Here is a 16,200-nt window from a genome sequence, read left to right as displayed (position 1 = left end):
GGTGGCTGTTGGTGGTATTGTTATTGTTTATACCATATATATATTTTATATTCTTCCATACCTATTGAAATAAGATTAAAAAAAATTTTTTTTTTTAATTCTAAGATTCCCTAACACCTTCCAGGTAGGACTGGGCCTGGGTGTTCCCCAGCCTCTACCTCCCTGTCATGTGGCCCCTTGCCTAAGAGGGTGAATGTTTGCCAAACTTTTTTTGGCAAGCTCTGGTATTAGGCTCATGGGTTAAGTGTCAGACATTGGAGGCAATAAACCTGGGCACAAACCCTGGTTCTGCCCATCTAGCAATGGCACTTACCTCTTAGGGTTGTCATAAGGCTTAAGTTCAGTGAAATAATTCTTGGAAAAAGCTTAGTCTCTGTACACAGTAGGTTCTCAAAAAGTGTTAGTTTTTATCAGTAGCAGCTGTGTGACCCTTGGGCAAATTACTTAATTTCTCTAAACCTCAATTTCCTCATCAATAAAATGGGGTAACAAATACCTAACTCATGGGGTTGTGCTGAGGATTAAATCAGATGATACATGTAAAGTGCTTGGCAGAGTGCCTGGCATATCCTAAGCCATCAATAAATGGTATCAATGATTTCTATTATTATAACTGATAAACCTCAGCAATTATCCTCAAGTGCCTGGTCCTAGGCCAAAACCACAGTCATCAGCCCTTGTGCTGTCTTGCTTATAAGCTCAGTTGAGCTGTTTAATGCTATTATTTAAACACACAAGCTCCTGCCTTTGTTGTAGGGGACAGTCCTAGCACAGCTTGCTGCCTTTCCCTGGGATCCACAAATAAAGCCTTGGAGATGTGTTGGCCTGGCTGTGGCAAGATAAAACACACCCCTAGCAGATAGGGGACTGCTGGTACATTCCTTCGCCTATTACCACAAAGCTTATGTAAACATGCACTGGAGACAAGCAGGCATGCTTCACGACATCGGGCTCAAACACCACCCCACCCACCCACCCACCCAAGGTAGCAGGGTTCTTCCACTGCCGCACACCCCAAGAGAGATAGTACATCTCCCTGCCTAGGCCATGGAATGAGATCCACGGGCTATGGGGAACCGACAACCGCTAGGGAAGGTGACTTTGTTTTGTCTCTTCTCTATGTGAGTAAAACATTGTTTCATCCAGTGCCTGTGTAAGTCATGCATTTGTTGGCGACTCTGTCACCTGCAAGCTGTGGGGTGGGTTGGGACCCTAGGACTGTGTCCCTGGTGGCAGACATTTCCATGCTCCATGTAGTGATACTCCACCCCTGGAAGTGCTAATAGGTGTCTCTCCTTTCTGACTGACATGGAGTCACTTGGATCTGGGGAATACGCAGCCATCGCGATCTCAAGGGGTAGCACTCAGGGCTGGGAGAGAAAGGTGGTTTCTTTCCTAACATCAGATTCAGCATCACCATCAAAAAGCAAATCAAATGACATCTCTTTGAGTGTCTACTTTGTGTTAGGTATTGTCTAGGAGGCAGGAGAGGAGACTTATTCATTCAGGAGACTTATTCATTCAGCCACTTGCTATATGTCAAGTATTCTGCAAGATGAGGGGGATATGGAGAGGATCAAGCCCAGCCATCAAGGTGTGAACAGTCAATTGGGGGAGTCAGATTTTTAACAGAAAGATCACCCTGTGAGAAGACAGCATGACAGGGGTATCCTCAGGTTTTGAGGAAGAAGGGGGTGCAGGAAACTCAGCAAAGGGGGAGGGGTGACGTCTATGCAGAAGTCCCATTGGGAAGAAGCTTGGGCTGAGTACCAACGCACGAGTTGTCCATGTGAGGGGAGCACAGTTCAGGCAGAGGCAACAGCGTGTGCAAAGGCCTAGAGGCGGGAGACAGCAGGCCAATCAGAGAACTGCAAGTAGCTTGGAGATTGATGGGAGTAGTAGAAGATGGGCATAGAGATGGCCAAAGCCAAGTCACAAGGGCCTCGCTCATCATGCCAAGAGCTTGCTCTTGACTTGAGGTGATGGGGAGCAATAAAGGATTAGCTGGGAGCCAAGCATTACACAAAAAGCCGCATGAAAGCTACGTGGAGACTATCTAGGAGATGTCTCATTGGCAGGGATGGCCAGTTAAGAGGAGGTTGAGGGTTTGCCCCAAGAAGGAGGAAGAGGATGTTGTGCTCGGGAAACTCCCTTGGTTTATGGGGTGGGACATTCACCCCAGTTGGAACACAGAGAGAATTAAAGTGGTATGATATGCAATTCCTTTCTCAGGGGATTTTCTCCAATTCTAGTTGGAGAACGTGAACTGCTAGCACTGGATCCCGGTAGCACCTATCCAGTGAGGGGACAGGAGCAGGAAGAAGAACTTTCACTTGATACCCTTTTGTTTTTTGAAACCTGACTGCATATCTACTTGAAAAGTAATAAAGTTAAAACTTAATTATAGCACAGAGAATAAGTGCAAGGTTGAGAAAAGCAGAATTTCCCGTGGGCTTGAAGAAGGCTTCATTGAGGAAGTGGGGATTCAGTGCAGAGTCAGTTTCCTGTGCCCCAGGGGCTGAGGTATGCCAGGGCCAGCACAACAGGTTTTACTTGAGCTAGACACCTCATCAATTCTGGAACTGCCCTGGCCAGGCCCAAACAGAGGGCCAGAAAAATAGAGGAGTTCCCTAACAGTGTTGCAACATCCTCTAGGTTGCATCTTCCTTGCTACTTTCTGCCTTCCCTCCCATTCCAACAAGAAAGAGGGCACTGTTAGGAACAAGGACATGGTAATGGCTTAGTTACCAAGCTGTTGTCAGGGCTCAAGACTTACCTCCTCCAGGAAGGCTTCTCTGACTGATTTGCTCAGAATTACCCAGGTCACTCCAACTCCCTCATCTGGCACTGCCTTGTGGTTCCCTGCAGTGGGGTTTGTCTTTGCTGCTTTTATTTCTCCTGGAGAAAGAGACCCAGGGTTAAATTGATCCCTTCCCAGGCATCTCCTCTCTCGACCCAACCTGGCTATCTAAGCCTCTCTCTCTGGAGCCTGCAGTTCCTCAACACACTAACCACATCCTGAAAAGAAACGAGACACCTGTAATTAGCCCTGGCAGTAAGGGACTCGCTCTGCAGTTTGTTTGCTCAGCATGTGGATGTCAGTAAAGAGACATAATCTGATGGAAGCCACAGGATTTGGGGATCAACTATTCCTGCTCTCTGCATGCCAAATGATTCCCAGAAGTGTGGTGAGCAAGGTCTGGGAGGGCATCCCTCCACCAGCTCTGGCGAAGGAATAGTCTCTAATCTAGTACTTGGTAGAGTCGGGGCTCCAGAGGATCCTCTCCCAGTGTCCTCTGTAAGTCCCTGATCTTTGGGCTTCCACAGCCTGGCTGCAAGCTCCACTGGCAAGTTTGCCCACAGCCCTCATCCACTCACTCCTATCCTGCTGCTGAGTGTTCATTCCCAAGTCCTTTTCCTCCAACTTTTGGGCCTTCAACTCATCAGACCACCTTGGTTTCATTGCTGAGATGCCAGAAATTCTCTTCTTCATAGGAAGCCTTCCTAGACTGAACAAATGGGACTGCCTTTTCTGGGCTCACTGGCCTGAACATAGGTCTATCTTTTCTCGCTCTGTGTAACAGAACTGAGTCTTCATCCATCCCAGTATCTGTAGAACTGCTGATTGCAACCCATGACAGAAATGTGAAATAAATTTAGTGTGTTGCAAATCAGCATGGAAAAAAATTTTTTTAAAGACCATAATAGAATTCAATGAAAAAGAAAATACTGAAGCGTGTCACGTGTAATATGGGAACACGTTGTTTTGTTAAACTTTCATTTCATTTATACATATACAGAGTGTCCCAAAAGTCTTAGTGCAGTTTAAAGTTTTAATAACTCTAGAAGTATAAATGCTACAGGCTTACAAAGAATATCAATTGAAACTCAATTAAGTTTCTTTTACCTTTATTTAGTTTTGTGAATTTTGAATACATTTTTATTTTAATGTTTGTTTCAGTACAAAGATAAATATACTACCTGACAAAATTAAAATTAAAAAAATTTGTCATTCAAAATTCATAAAACTAAATAAAGGCAAAAGAAATTTAAATCATTAAAATTTCAAATGATTTTATAATAAGTTTGTAGAACTTGTACTGATATTAATAAAGTATAAAATTGTCCTAAGACTTTTGGGATACTCTGTCACATGTATGTACACACTAAGACTTGTAAAGTGTATTTCGTACTGTGGTCCAGTCATAGAAGGTTGATTCAATGATGCAGTCCAATGCTTCCATTTTATATCCCGGCCTCTGCCAAGAAGACTTCTCAGATCTCCTAGCAGAATTAATCTCTGCCCCCCTCTCCCTTAGCATACAGTTTATTCTTCCACTCTAGCACTCAGCAATAAAAGGCCTGCCTTTTGTTTGTCATTTATTCATGATCTGTTCTCCCCCATGAGTTTGAAATCCCTGACCAAAAAGACCAGGTCGGTTTCACCTTTCAATCACTTGCAAGATCTGGCACAAGTTTGTGCCTTCCATAAACTCTTGTTAAATGAGATGAGAAAACCAAAACTGGAGGGGTTGAAGTAACCTGCCCAAAGCTACCGAAGTAAGCATTGGCTTTACTGCGTGATGTTCTTCCTGCATTTACAACAAGCATTTGAATTTTATGATACTCTTTTATTGCATATTAGCTTGCCACTTTGTCTAAGGCCGTCTGTGAGTCCAGTACCCTCATTTCACAGGTGAGGCCAGAGCAGGTCGGGACCTTCTCAAGCACTGCACAGCTGGGGTCTCCCAGGGTCAGAACCTCTCGGGCCATGGTCCTGTTTACCACCCTCTTACCGCCCTTGGAGTTGCAGGAGAGTCATGTGGGGAGTTCTGGGACCTCCTGGGTCCCTGGCAGGGCTGTTTTCCTGAGCTTCCCCCACACCACTCTTAGACCCCAGTCCTGGTGCTTGCCTTTTCTGGCTCCCACTCAGGGTTACAAAGCTTTAAAGAAGTGGAAATTGGAAGTCCCAGGCAAAGTTTCTGCTTTTGTGAAAGCCAGGGTCTGCCACCCAGGGCACACCCTTGCTGGGCAGGTGGCCTCTTTGTGACAAAGTTTCTTTCTGTTTATCAGTTGAGCTGCTCACCTCTGGGAGACGTGGCAGCCAGGAAGTAAGCAGTCCCCGACATCACCACAGGAATGTTTGCTGAAGTTACTCAGACTACAGCTCAAATACAGGTTTCTTCGAGAAGTGATGATTGTCACCACTCTCACTGCAGCACAGGTGTGAGGCGCTAGATAGCATGTTGGGGAGGGGGCAGGTCAATTTCAAACATCGGGGAGAGTGGGCTGAGAGGCCAGATGATTTTTCCTTTTCTCCCTGCAGGCAGTTCATTTCCCCTTACCCATTCTGAGAACAGAGTAGCAAATTATCTCCTCTGAAGCCCTCCCTCCACCTCTGACTCTCGTTTGATCACAGAATGCCGGGAGGTGTTCACTTTCAAGACGCTTCAGCTTTTCCCTGAGACTAAAGCTGAACTGCTGTGGCTTATTTTCCCAAAAACAGGCACTCAAAGTTATTTCTGTGGCTAGTCTATCAGGTTTTTTTCGCCTCCAGGATATCTAGGTTCATATTATATTTGCATAACATTTTAAGCTCAAGTTACCTAAACATGGATTCTCAGTTGAAAAACCCAACCCAATTTTGTTCACCACTGTATGTATACCTGGAACAGTGCTTGGTGTACAGTGGGGCATTCAGTAAATATTCAGTGACTTATTCCAAGTTTTGTAAAAGTCACTGGAAATTAAAATATGTAGCTAATTAGGAACTATGTCCAAATCCAATACCTCTGTTCACTGGGGGAATCTTCAGGACCTGCCAGCTGTTCTGAGATTGAGCCTTGAGACTGGTGGTTCCTAAGAATCCAGGGATGAATGAGGAACTCAGGCGGGAGGGGTGAGACTCTCTAATCACCTATGACCCTCCTCCCCACGCTAACCAGCCTTCCCAGTTTCCCCTTTGCTGCCAGTAGCATCGCAATCCTTGAAACAACCCCTGCCCATTCCGGAGACAATGGGATTCGCAGGCCCGAAGTCATTTTTTAAACGACTTCTCAAAATTAGGTTCACCCTACTTGGGTCCCAAATTCTGCTGAATCATTCTCTGCCTTCTGGATCCTCCCCTTCCTCTCCACTCTCAACACTGTCATTTGAGACTTACATGCCCTTATCGCCCAACATCTGGAGGATCAGCATTTGCTTCCTGCCAGCCTCCTTTGCCTCAGGCCTGTCTCCCATTCACAATCAGAACAGCCAGCATTCATATCCCTTTAGCGCCTTCTGATTGCGGCAGAAACACAGCCTGGGCAGCCTGCTTCCTGTTTGCTACTCACCCTCAAGCCTGACCAGTGCTTGACGATGGCTATCTTTCCCTCTTGGAAGCCCTTCCCTTATCTTCTTACAAAACAAGCCATGTTTCTTTTTCTCTTTCAGATTCTTACTTGAAACTTCCCTCTCCAAGAAGACTTCCCAGACGAAGGCAAATCTCACTGCCCTCCATATCTAAGTTTCTAAGTTTTGCTACCTGTGTTTTCCACATGTGGCTCTTCCCCACTAGAGTGTATGGGGCAGGAAGAAACCAACAGGCCCAGACCCTTGGCTACCTAGATCCTGGCTCCCTTCTCCTTCCTAATCCTTAAATCCTGGTCCCCAAACTTCTGCCTCTAGAATGCCTTCCTCGGCCAAGCCATCTAAACTTTCAATCCCCATAGCTTCCCTCTACACCATGTACGTGGCTATACCCTCCTGCTCAGCTGACCTGGCTGTCTGTCCTGTGTTCTCTAGGACACACAGCTGAGGGCAAGGATTAGGTTTCTTCCTTCCTCCAAATCTCTATCTGGGGCTCGGAACCGGATTGCACAGGGCACAGAAGAACAATCTGAGCCCACAGGGCCCTCAGGTGCTCTAAAAGAGTCTTCTAACAGTTCCTTTTCTCCCTGAACTGAACCCATCCTTGTTCACTCTGCAAGCCTTTCACACAGCACAATCACAGCATTGAGCTCCACACCGAGACAGGCACTGCCCTGCATTTGACCTCTTGCTTATTCAAATCCATACCCTCATCTCCATCAAATGGGAAAGGGCATCTTGGGCTTTCCCAGAGAACAGAAGAGGGTGGCAGGAAGAGCCAAGTTCACCTAAGCCTGTGGCCTGGCAATTTACCGGTTCCCTCTGGCACGTAGATGCCCACTGTGGTCCTTGGCCTCACTTCCAGGGCTTGACACATTGGAACCCATCTGCAGGAGCCAGAGGATGTTTAGGACAATAGCGCCACTATTTTTAATGTTACTACTTACAATAGAAGTCAAGTTACAGTTATCTTCTCCATTTATACATTAGGAAGCTAAAGGACAGGGAAGCTAACTTGACCAAGGTCAAACAGCTAGGAAGTAGCAGAGGCACAATTCAAACTCAGGCCCACGTCTCGCTAAAGTTCACTTTCTCAACCACTACACCATATTGCCTTGCATTGGGCTGGAGCTTGGAGCTTTGCCAGCACACCTTCATATACATCTTCTCATTTACTCCCCACTTAGGGAGTGTTTATGTGATTCAGCTAAGTTCACACAGCTAAATTAGTGACAGAGCTGAGTCAGCTGCCAGGCTCCATTATATCCACTGTTTTCTGGCATGGAGAAACTCTTGACTCTAGCGTTAGTTGCCCTTCCTATTCCTGACTTCTGATCTAGGCAATGGCCACATGGACTAAGCCCATGTCATATATCCTGCCAGGTTTACCCAGCTGAACTCAGGCTAAGATTTTCTGATCTCAGAGGGCATCTGACATGCTTCTGGACCTCAGGCCTGAGCTCTTTCATGCCACTGCTGGGAGATAGCTGCCCTGCCCTGCCAGCTGTGGTCAGTAATTACCAAGAGCGAGGTCATCTCGGCCAGCCCAGTACCCTTCGCTGTTCTGACAGCTCCAGACTTCCCTTGTCCATTTGATGGGTTTGTTCCACTTTCTGCCTTGGTGCTCCTGGAGGTGGTTCTCTCTTGCTAGCTCTGGATGCCTAAATCGAATGGATCCTTTGAGGAACTGGAGCTCACTCGGGAAATGCAAGCAATGATGCTTCTGATGGATAATTTGAACCAAAGTATATTTCCAATGCCTTGCCTTAGCCTGCTCTATTCACCTCACGAATTTGCCTGTCTCACCCTTTTTACCCTTCTTCTGATGGGTAGGGACACAGCCCAACCGCAGGGTAAGGGAAATAGGGTCTGGGTAGTACACACACATCTCCGGTAAAATGAACATGAACCCTCCAGGCTTTGGTGTGTCCAGAGTTATTAACCTCATCCAGAGCCTGTAAACTGCATTTGTGATGGCGTTAAAACCCTTGGTGGGCCTGCTGCAATGGCTTGTAGGCTAACAGCAGAGTCTGTTTTAGCTTCCCCTTCCTCCCTCCCAGCAGTGCCCTGTCCCACCCTCTGCAGAGGTCTGGGGTGATTGGTCCTGGGGGCAAGTGACAAGCTGTTTCTCCTTTTTGTCAGCCTGGGGCTTGGAACAAGTGACAGAGAAATTGGGAAGTTGTTGACAGCCACAGTCATGAACACTTACCAGACGCCCACCCTTCCCACATTCCATTCTGCTCCCTCCTCACCCCCAAAAGGCCCCAGTGAGCCTTGGGAGGGAGGGCAACCTACAACCAAGGAGGGTTCAGATCAACCCCCACCAGCCAGGCTTCTTGTCCCTAGCTTCTTCTCCTTGGGTGCAACGTGGCATTGGTAGTAGTGAAGCCCTCTGGAAGATATTATGGACTGGAGAGCATGGGGTGGCCCACCTCGGGGACTCTGGGGCACAGAAAGAATGTGGGGGATCATGGGTGAGGGGAAGAGACTGTAGAGCCCGGAAGGGAGGGCTCTAACGGGTCCCCTACTGTCCCCACCAAGTTCCAAAGGGCTGGGCCGTCTCACTCGCCCCACAAAGAAGGGGCAAAGGTAGGGGTGTGTGTGTGTGGGGGGGTGTCCTACCGAGGGAGGAGCTAGAGGCCACCAGGTCAGACAAAGAGCGTGGGCAGGAGGGAGTGACTAGTCTGGCCCAGTCCCTTCATTTTATTGTGGGGGCTGAGGACGAAGAGGAGGTGGGCGGAGGGGGTTGGTGAAGAGCAAAGAAGACAAGGAAGTGAGACAGACTGGAAAAGAAGTCCCGAGAGGCGAGAGCTCTGGGTACCAAGGCGGTGGGAGGGTCGCGTGTGGCCGTGAGCGCCGCGGGATGTCTCTACCGCTTACCTGTCGCGCCGAGGTAGAGCCGCAGCCACGCCGCCGTGCCGCTCGCGGGTTGTCAGACGGGACGTCCCGGAGGGCGGGGCAGGGGCGGGCGCCCTTGGCCGCTGAGGCGCGTCCGACCCGCCCTCTCCGCCGCCAGGTGCAGCCGGCCGCCCGCCGCGCCCCGGGTCGCCGCTGCCAGCCCCGGAACGCCCTGCGGGTCTTAGGGCCGTCTGGAGGCCGGTGGCCGGGTGAGAAGTGCGGGTCCCGCCACTCCTAGGAGCCGATCTTCTCCAGATCCAGCCCACCCCGGGGTGCCAGTTTCTGCGGCCAAGCTCTCAGCGCCGAGGAAAGACTGGAGGGTCCTAGCTACCCGAAAGACTACCGGCATTAGCCGAGCCGCCGGCGGCGCGGAGAGGCGTGGATGCAAGCGCAGAGCGCCAGCAGGTTGGTCGCGCCGCTGGAACGCTCAGCGCCGGGAGCAGCTACCCTGGAAGGGGACCACGCGGCGGGCACTGAGGAGCCCCGGGGCTCCGGCCCAGGTTTGCTTCTCGTTTGCGGGGTGGTCGTGAGCAAATGACTCTTCCCTTCTATCCAGTAACAGTAGTGAATCGTGTGCCACGAACGGTGCTAAGGACGTCACGTGCCAGGTCTCAGCTAAACTACTGCCAGTACCTATTATCCCCAGTATACCTGGAAGGTGGTTGAGCACACAGCTGGAGAGTGTTTCTTAAAGTGCGGTCCTGGGACCAACAGCATCAGCATCACCTGGGGAGTTGCTAGAAATGTAAATTCTTTTTTTTTTCTTTCAATTTTTTAAATTAGAGAAGTTGTAGGTTTACAGAAAAATCATGTAAAAAGTAGTGTTCCCATGTACACCCCAGTTGTTAACGCTTTGCATTTGTGTGGTACCTTTGTTACAATTGATGAAAGAACATTAAAATTGTGCTATTAATATAGAGATGTAGATTCTTGGGCTCCACCCCAGAGAGAAATGATCGGAAACTCTGGAAGTGGGGCCCAGCAATCCGTGAATTAAAAAGTCCTCCAGGTGACTCAGTGCCTGCTCAACTTTGAGAGTCGTTGAGCTAGTAGTGACAGGACTGGAATCAAAATCCAGGTAAGTTCAATTCCTAAACCTGTGCTCTGAATTATCCAGCCAGGGGCTCCTGCTTGGTCCTTTCCAGCTCTAAAAGTTCTGTGATTTAAGCTTTTGGGTCCTTATCTCGGTGATAAAGAAGTAGAATGGATGACTAAATAGCGTATAATTTGGAAACTTTCTATTTGTTGATGGAATTAGTTTTATGGTAGAAACTTGGACCACTACTTCTGTTTTTCTTTTGTTTTGCATTTAAGGAGTTTGCATTTCTAAGTCCACAAGAATTGGGAGCAGGGGTAGAGGTGGGTAGAGTAGATAGTTCCAGCATGAACTGGGAAGGATGGGGGAAGCCACTTGTGGACTAACAGTTGGATGTAGAAATAATCTTGTTTTCTAACCTGGTCCCCAGGGGTAGGATTGAGGTATTCCGAAGGAGAAGATATTTTGCCAGAAGGCCAGAAGTATTCCAGTGATGGAGTCTGGAGGGACGAGACCAGCAGAGCATGGAGAAGAGCTTATTCAGATGATTGGTTCCCAAAGGAGGAGAAAGGGAGTGTCCACTCTTGACCTAGTCACCCATCACCCATAATTCTAAGCAGTTGAGTAACCACCACCAACCCCCACAATCCCTTCCTTTCACACTGGAGATTCTTTCTGGGGTTTAAATTCCTGAAGAGAGACTTCTTGTAGTTTACCTTGATCACCCATTTTAGCCCCTTTATAGACCTTCAGGGCTCATCTCTTACTGCTTTAGCTGCCACCATTCTTGTCACTTGCCTTATTCAACAGCTCTCCTTCTGTGGTGGTTTGAAGCTGTTATGCACCCCCAGAAAAGGCAATGTTCTTTTAATCCATTCCTGTTGGTGGGACATTTTGGTTAGGTTATTCACTTGAGATGTGACCTGCCCCGTTTTACTGGAGCCCTTTATGAGAGGATAAAAGACATTAAAAGCTGGGAGAGCTTAGACGAAAAGCCCCAGAGAAGCTAAGAGAGGACCCACAGAAGTTCAGAGAGGAAGCCACGGGAACCAGAAGCTGAAGGCAATGAAACCTGGGAGCAAAGGACCAGTAGATGCTGGCCATGTGCCTTCCCATGTGACAGAGTATCCCAGATGCCAGCAGCCTGTCTTCAGAGTCCAGGTATCATCCTGTCGATGCTATGAGTTGGACATTTTCATGGCCTAAGAACTTTAAGTTGTAAATTAATAAATCCCCAATGTAAAAGCCAACCCATTTCTGGTATATTGCATTCCAGCAGCTTTAGCAAACTGAAACACCTTCTCAGAAAAAGGGCACTTCCCTATTGATGATCGTGGAATGCTGCCCCTCATTTGTCTCTTCCAGGGGGCTGAACGCCTCTGTACAACTTTTGCCTCCCTCTACATGTCTGACCTGATGATCTTTTATCCATCTTTCCTCTTCATTCTCTCTATGACCTTCAGGAGTTGTGTGATCCGGACCTGGGAGTTAACCTTAGCTAAGGCCCAGCCTGATCTGGGGGCAATGGCTAGGCTGGACTCTCAGCCTTAGTTCTTCCCCAGAAGAGGGTCATGACCACTAACCCCAGCCTGGAGCTCATGAGAAGGCATGCCCAGCTTCCCAAGGAAGCAGCATCAGCCTGTGATGGGTGGTCCGCATTCCCAAAGCAAATTACTCATCGGATTTTTACCTCAGCTGAATCTGATGTTCAACTTGACTTCGAGTCCTTAGTATAATTAGCTGCCTAATTTGGAGGTGCATGTAGTCTGCAGGATGTTGGACCCACCCCTAATGTGTCATGCTCTGAACTGTTCTCTGCCAGCAGGAAGGATGATGTGGGTTCCTGGCCGACTGCTTCAGGAAGGTCTGGGAAAGAGCAACCACGGAACTGACACTGTGACCTCAGCCTGCCATTGGTGGCAGAAATTGTTTTACTTAATTGAAAAGGTACATATGCACATGGTAAAACAAAACAAAACAAAACAAACAAAATAAAACAAAAAACACCAAGCACTATAAAAAGGTATAAAATGAAAGACACATTTCCTACCTCCCTGGACCATCGTTCCCTCTCTCCGGAAATAATCTATACATAGTCATGGCTGAGACTCTTCCAATATCATTACACTCTCCTGCAGATCCTGGCTGAATTCTCCTGGCTGCAAAGATAAGATCTAAGACAACCTTTCTTCAGGAAGTCTTGCAAATTTCATTTGTTTTCCTCACCATCTTTATTTTTATTTCTTGGTCATTTTAGATTATTTTTGGGAGTTCTGAGTTTCGCTTTTCACATCAGGGTTCTACAGGGGGTTTCCCCAGCACTAAGACAGGAAATATGGTGGGGAGTAGATCAGCTGAAGCAAGTGAGTCAAGGGCAGCTCCCTGAGGCTCTTGATGTCAGCTCTGGCCCTTATCAAGTCTCTGCCTGGGGAGGGGCCACCTGCCTCTGGGTGGAGTAAAGTGTGGGGGACCTGCCCATCAGAAGGAGGTGTTGGTTCCACATAGCAGGGAAAGTTTGCAGAGGAAGCTGCCAGGAGCTTGGCAGGGAGGTTAGGAGGCAGGCCAGCTGGCCTGCTTACCGACCGCTCCCCCCACTCCCCCCACGCCTCTGGCTGCTCCCGGCAGTATGAACTCCAAGTCCCTTCACCTCAGTGAGTCTTAGTTTCTTATCAAGTGTGGTTGATGGCACCCAAGTTTGTTGTGAAACCTAAGTGAGATAAGTGATATGAAAGTGTGATAGTTTGTTTCGTCTACTACATCTGTTTCCCCACCTCTTCTTCCCTCTTCCTCCCCCTTCCTCTTCATCTCATCCTCATGCCCAGAAGAAACAATCAAAGCAAGAGATGTTTCAGGAGCCCAAGCAGAGCTGCTCCAAGTTCTCCTGTAATTATCCATGAGTTACAATCCATTCCCTTCAGTGTGCCTCAACTTTCTCATCTGTAAAGTGGGGATAATTTTTTAAAAATTTTTTTAAATTGAGATTGTTCACATACCATACAATTATCCAAAGATCCAAAGTGTGCAATCAATTGCCCATGGTACCATCATACAGCTGTGCATCCATCACCACAGTTAATTTTTTTTCCATGTTTAGAACATTTTCATTACTCCAGAAAAGAAAGACACACAAGAAAAGGAAACTCAAATCTTCCCATACACCTAACCAACCCCTCTCCATTATTGATTCATAGTATTGGTATAGTACATTTGTTACTGTTGATGAAAGAATGTTAAACTACTACTAACTGTAGTATATAGTTTGCAATAGGTATATATTTTTTTCCTATATGCCCCTCTATTATTAACTTATAGTTACAGTGTCATGCATTTGTTCTGGTTCATGAGAGGGATTTCTAATATTTGTACAGTTAATCATGGACACTGTCCACCACAAGTGTCACTGTTTTATACATTCCCATCTTTTAACCTCCAACTTTCCTTCTGGTGACATACATGACTCTGAGCTAACCCTTTCCACCACCTTCACACAACATTCAGCACTGTTAATTATTCTCTATTTTTATTATTGGATTGTTAGATTAAATAAGTAAAATGTTCAACCCAGCACCTGGTATACAATAAGCATTCAATAAATGTTAGAATGTTAGCCATTAACATTTGCTATTTTCCTTCCTTCTTTCAAGAAAACAACTGCTGAAGCCCACTATGTACCGGCTATTGTGCTAGGTTTTCAGAGATACAAAGGTTATAAGCCACATCTCTTCTCAGGACACACAGCCTTGCAGGGGAGGCTGATCAATGTAAAAAGGGCTTTGACTGGGGGAGGACCAGCACTAGGGCATGTGCCTCACTTGCAAAATTTAAGGAGGCACCAACAAAACTCAGTAATCAAGATAAATGATATTTTAATAGAATATTCTGAAAACATCTAAATCAATGCAAGAAATCTATGATGAACAAAAAACCAAAATTTAAAATAAAGACCAGTTCCCTGCTGAGCCATATGGGGGCCTCAGGCAAAAGGAAAAATGTGCATCCCATATACATGTTTTCCTGTATTTTTTTAATGGCTATATTTTTCCTCCAAACAATAAAGCAGTCAAAAATTTTTTGAAAAATTGAAAAGTAAGCTTATTAACATTATTATCACAACATTATTTTAAGTTTAAATATTTTATTTATCCCAAACAGGACTTATTATGATTTTACTTCAGCTTAAGTTAATTAAAATTTCTTTTCAGATTGCTGCTTGGTCAAGAGAAATTGTCAAACATTTAATTCAATTGAATTTTCTCAATTAAAAGTGAAACAAGCAAAAAAGTAAAATTTGAAAATATCCTTGATGAGTTTCCTTGCATTAAAGTCAGGCGTGCACAGTTTCCCCTTTGCCTCAGGCACCAGTATGGCTTGGCAACACATTGGTTTGGGGTCTGGACCAAGAACCAGAAGAGGATAGAGGGGTCAATAGGAGAAAGAGAAGGGTTAGAAGAGTGGGTGTAGCATGGGGGGGGAGGTGCGTGGGGAATAGTAATTACTGTTTTTTCTAATTATCCAAGTATCACACATTCAATGTAAAAAAATTTAGAAAGCACAGAAAATCACAAAGAAGAAAATAAGTTAGCCGTAACTACTGTTACTGTTTCAGCATGTGTTCTCCTCTTTCTCTATGCATGTGTAATTCAGATGTCCATACATATTTTATCAATTCTAAGATGTATGTTTTTCATTTTTTAATGTTTCTGAAATTGGGATCTAAAATTGATGGCATCATAGTTTAATTATCAGTATTTCATTTTGTGGTATACAAAATGATGGTTTGTCTTTAAATGTTTTGTTAGATGACATTATATTTATTACATGAAATTATATATAGATGCAATTACACAAACATATATATGTAATGTATTTATTACAAAACTGGGATCTTATTGAACAGTTTGTGACCTGATTGTTTCCCTTACTATCTTATGGATATTTTTCCAGTTGATCTTCTTTCACAAGATCATTAATGAGTGCAGAGTAGTCTGTTGTATGGATAAGCCATAATTGTTTTTTTTTAAACCAACCACCTATTGAAGGACATATAGGTTTTTTGTCTTTTTTGTATTTTCTATTATATGTAGCTGGCTGCTCCACCTAAGGACATGTGCACATGTTTTTCCTTCTCTCTCTGTCCCATCTCAAGTGAGAGAGGGTCCAGAAAGTTACTTTGGTTGGTCTTTGGAAGATAAATCACCTTTGAGTCTTTAAAGTAGCTCCTCCCCAAAAGGTGTGTGTGTGTGTGTGTGTGTGTGTGTGTGCACACGCGTGCGCGTGCACAAAGATTACCCTGAAGGCATTAAAGAAACCACGTAAGTAGACATGTTGTCCTATTGCCTGGAGAAAAGTAAGTTGTTAATAGTCCTCTTGTGCTTGGAGAAAAGATGGTCTGAGGCAGTGGGTCCAGGAGGCCCCTTGCAGCTGGGAGGCGGCCATGCGTGAGATAAGACTGTAAGCATTGGGCAAGTACTCACAGTGGAGACTGCACTAGAATATACAGCTTGTCACCAGTCCAGGTCCAACTTGTCCAGGCCTCTGCCCCATCTTCTGCAGAAGATGCTGGTATATTCATCCTTTGTGAAACCCTGTATAACACAGACAGCATCACAGGTAACACCACCCCTTGTCAGGCATTTCTTTAGTGCTCTTTACTGGAGTGTGCACTATGAGTGCTCCCATATTCACAAGAGAGGAGTTTATAAACACAGTAGGTCCCTGTGACCCAGGGTCCAAGCCCTTACCTACCACTTTCTGTAAGTCTCTCCAATTATTCAAGTTCTTACTTATTTTATAATCCTCAGAAAAAGTTTTCTGGTGTTCTCTCTTCACAATCTGCAACAGTTCTTAAAATTATTCCTTGGCATTTTGTATTTTGGTTGCTGTTTTAAATATTCTCTGTTCCAGGAGAGTGTTGA

At 46.0% G+C, this 16,200-nt stretch overlaps 1 protein-coding gene and 1 long non-coding RNA gene across 3 annotated transcripts in view; one reads left to right on the top strand and one right to left on the bottom strand.

The window, feature by feature from the left end:
* GALNT6 (polypeptide N-acetylgalactosaminyltransferase 6) overlaps positions 1-9,755 on the bottom strand; it is a 31,370-nt gene extending 21,615 nt beyond the window's left edge. Inside the window, exons 1-2 of the mRNA XM_037845022.1 lie at positions 9,232-9,755; positions 2,777-2,898 (exon numbers count right to left, since the gene is read on the bottom strand). The gene's annotated coding sequence lies outside the window, so the exon portion shown is untranslated. The remainder of the gene's footprint in view (positions 1-2,776; positions 2,899-9,231) is intronic.
* Positions 9,143-11,402, top strand: LOC119541264. Of its 2 annotated transcripts, none has more exons than XR_005218223.1 (3): positions 9,143-9,654; positions 9,806-9,994; positions 10,716-11,402. It is a non-coding gene; the product is annotated as an uncharacterized LOC119541264 (long non-coding RNA). The 2 variants fall into 2 exon arrangements; XR_005218222.1 differs by having other exon boundaries at positions 9,185-9,244; positions 9,368-9,994.
* The last annotated feature ends 4,798 nt before the right edge of the window (positions 11,403-16,200 follow it).

Source organism: Choloepus didactylus, chromosome 8 (genome assembly GCF_015220235.1).
Source record: "Choloepus didactylus isolate mChoDid1 chromosome 8, mChoDid1.pri, whole genome shotgun sequence".
Classification (NCBI taxonomy): domain Eukaryota; kingdom Metazoa; phylum Chordata; class Mammalia; order Pilosa; family Megalonychidae; genus Choloepus; species Choloepus didactylus.
Note: the sequence above shows the minus strand (reverse complement) of the source record. Positions and strands in the feature narration are given on the sequence as shown.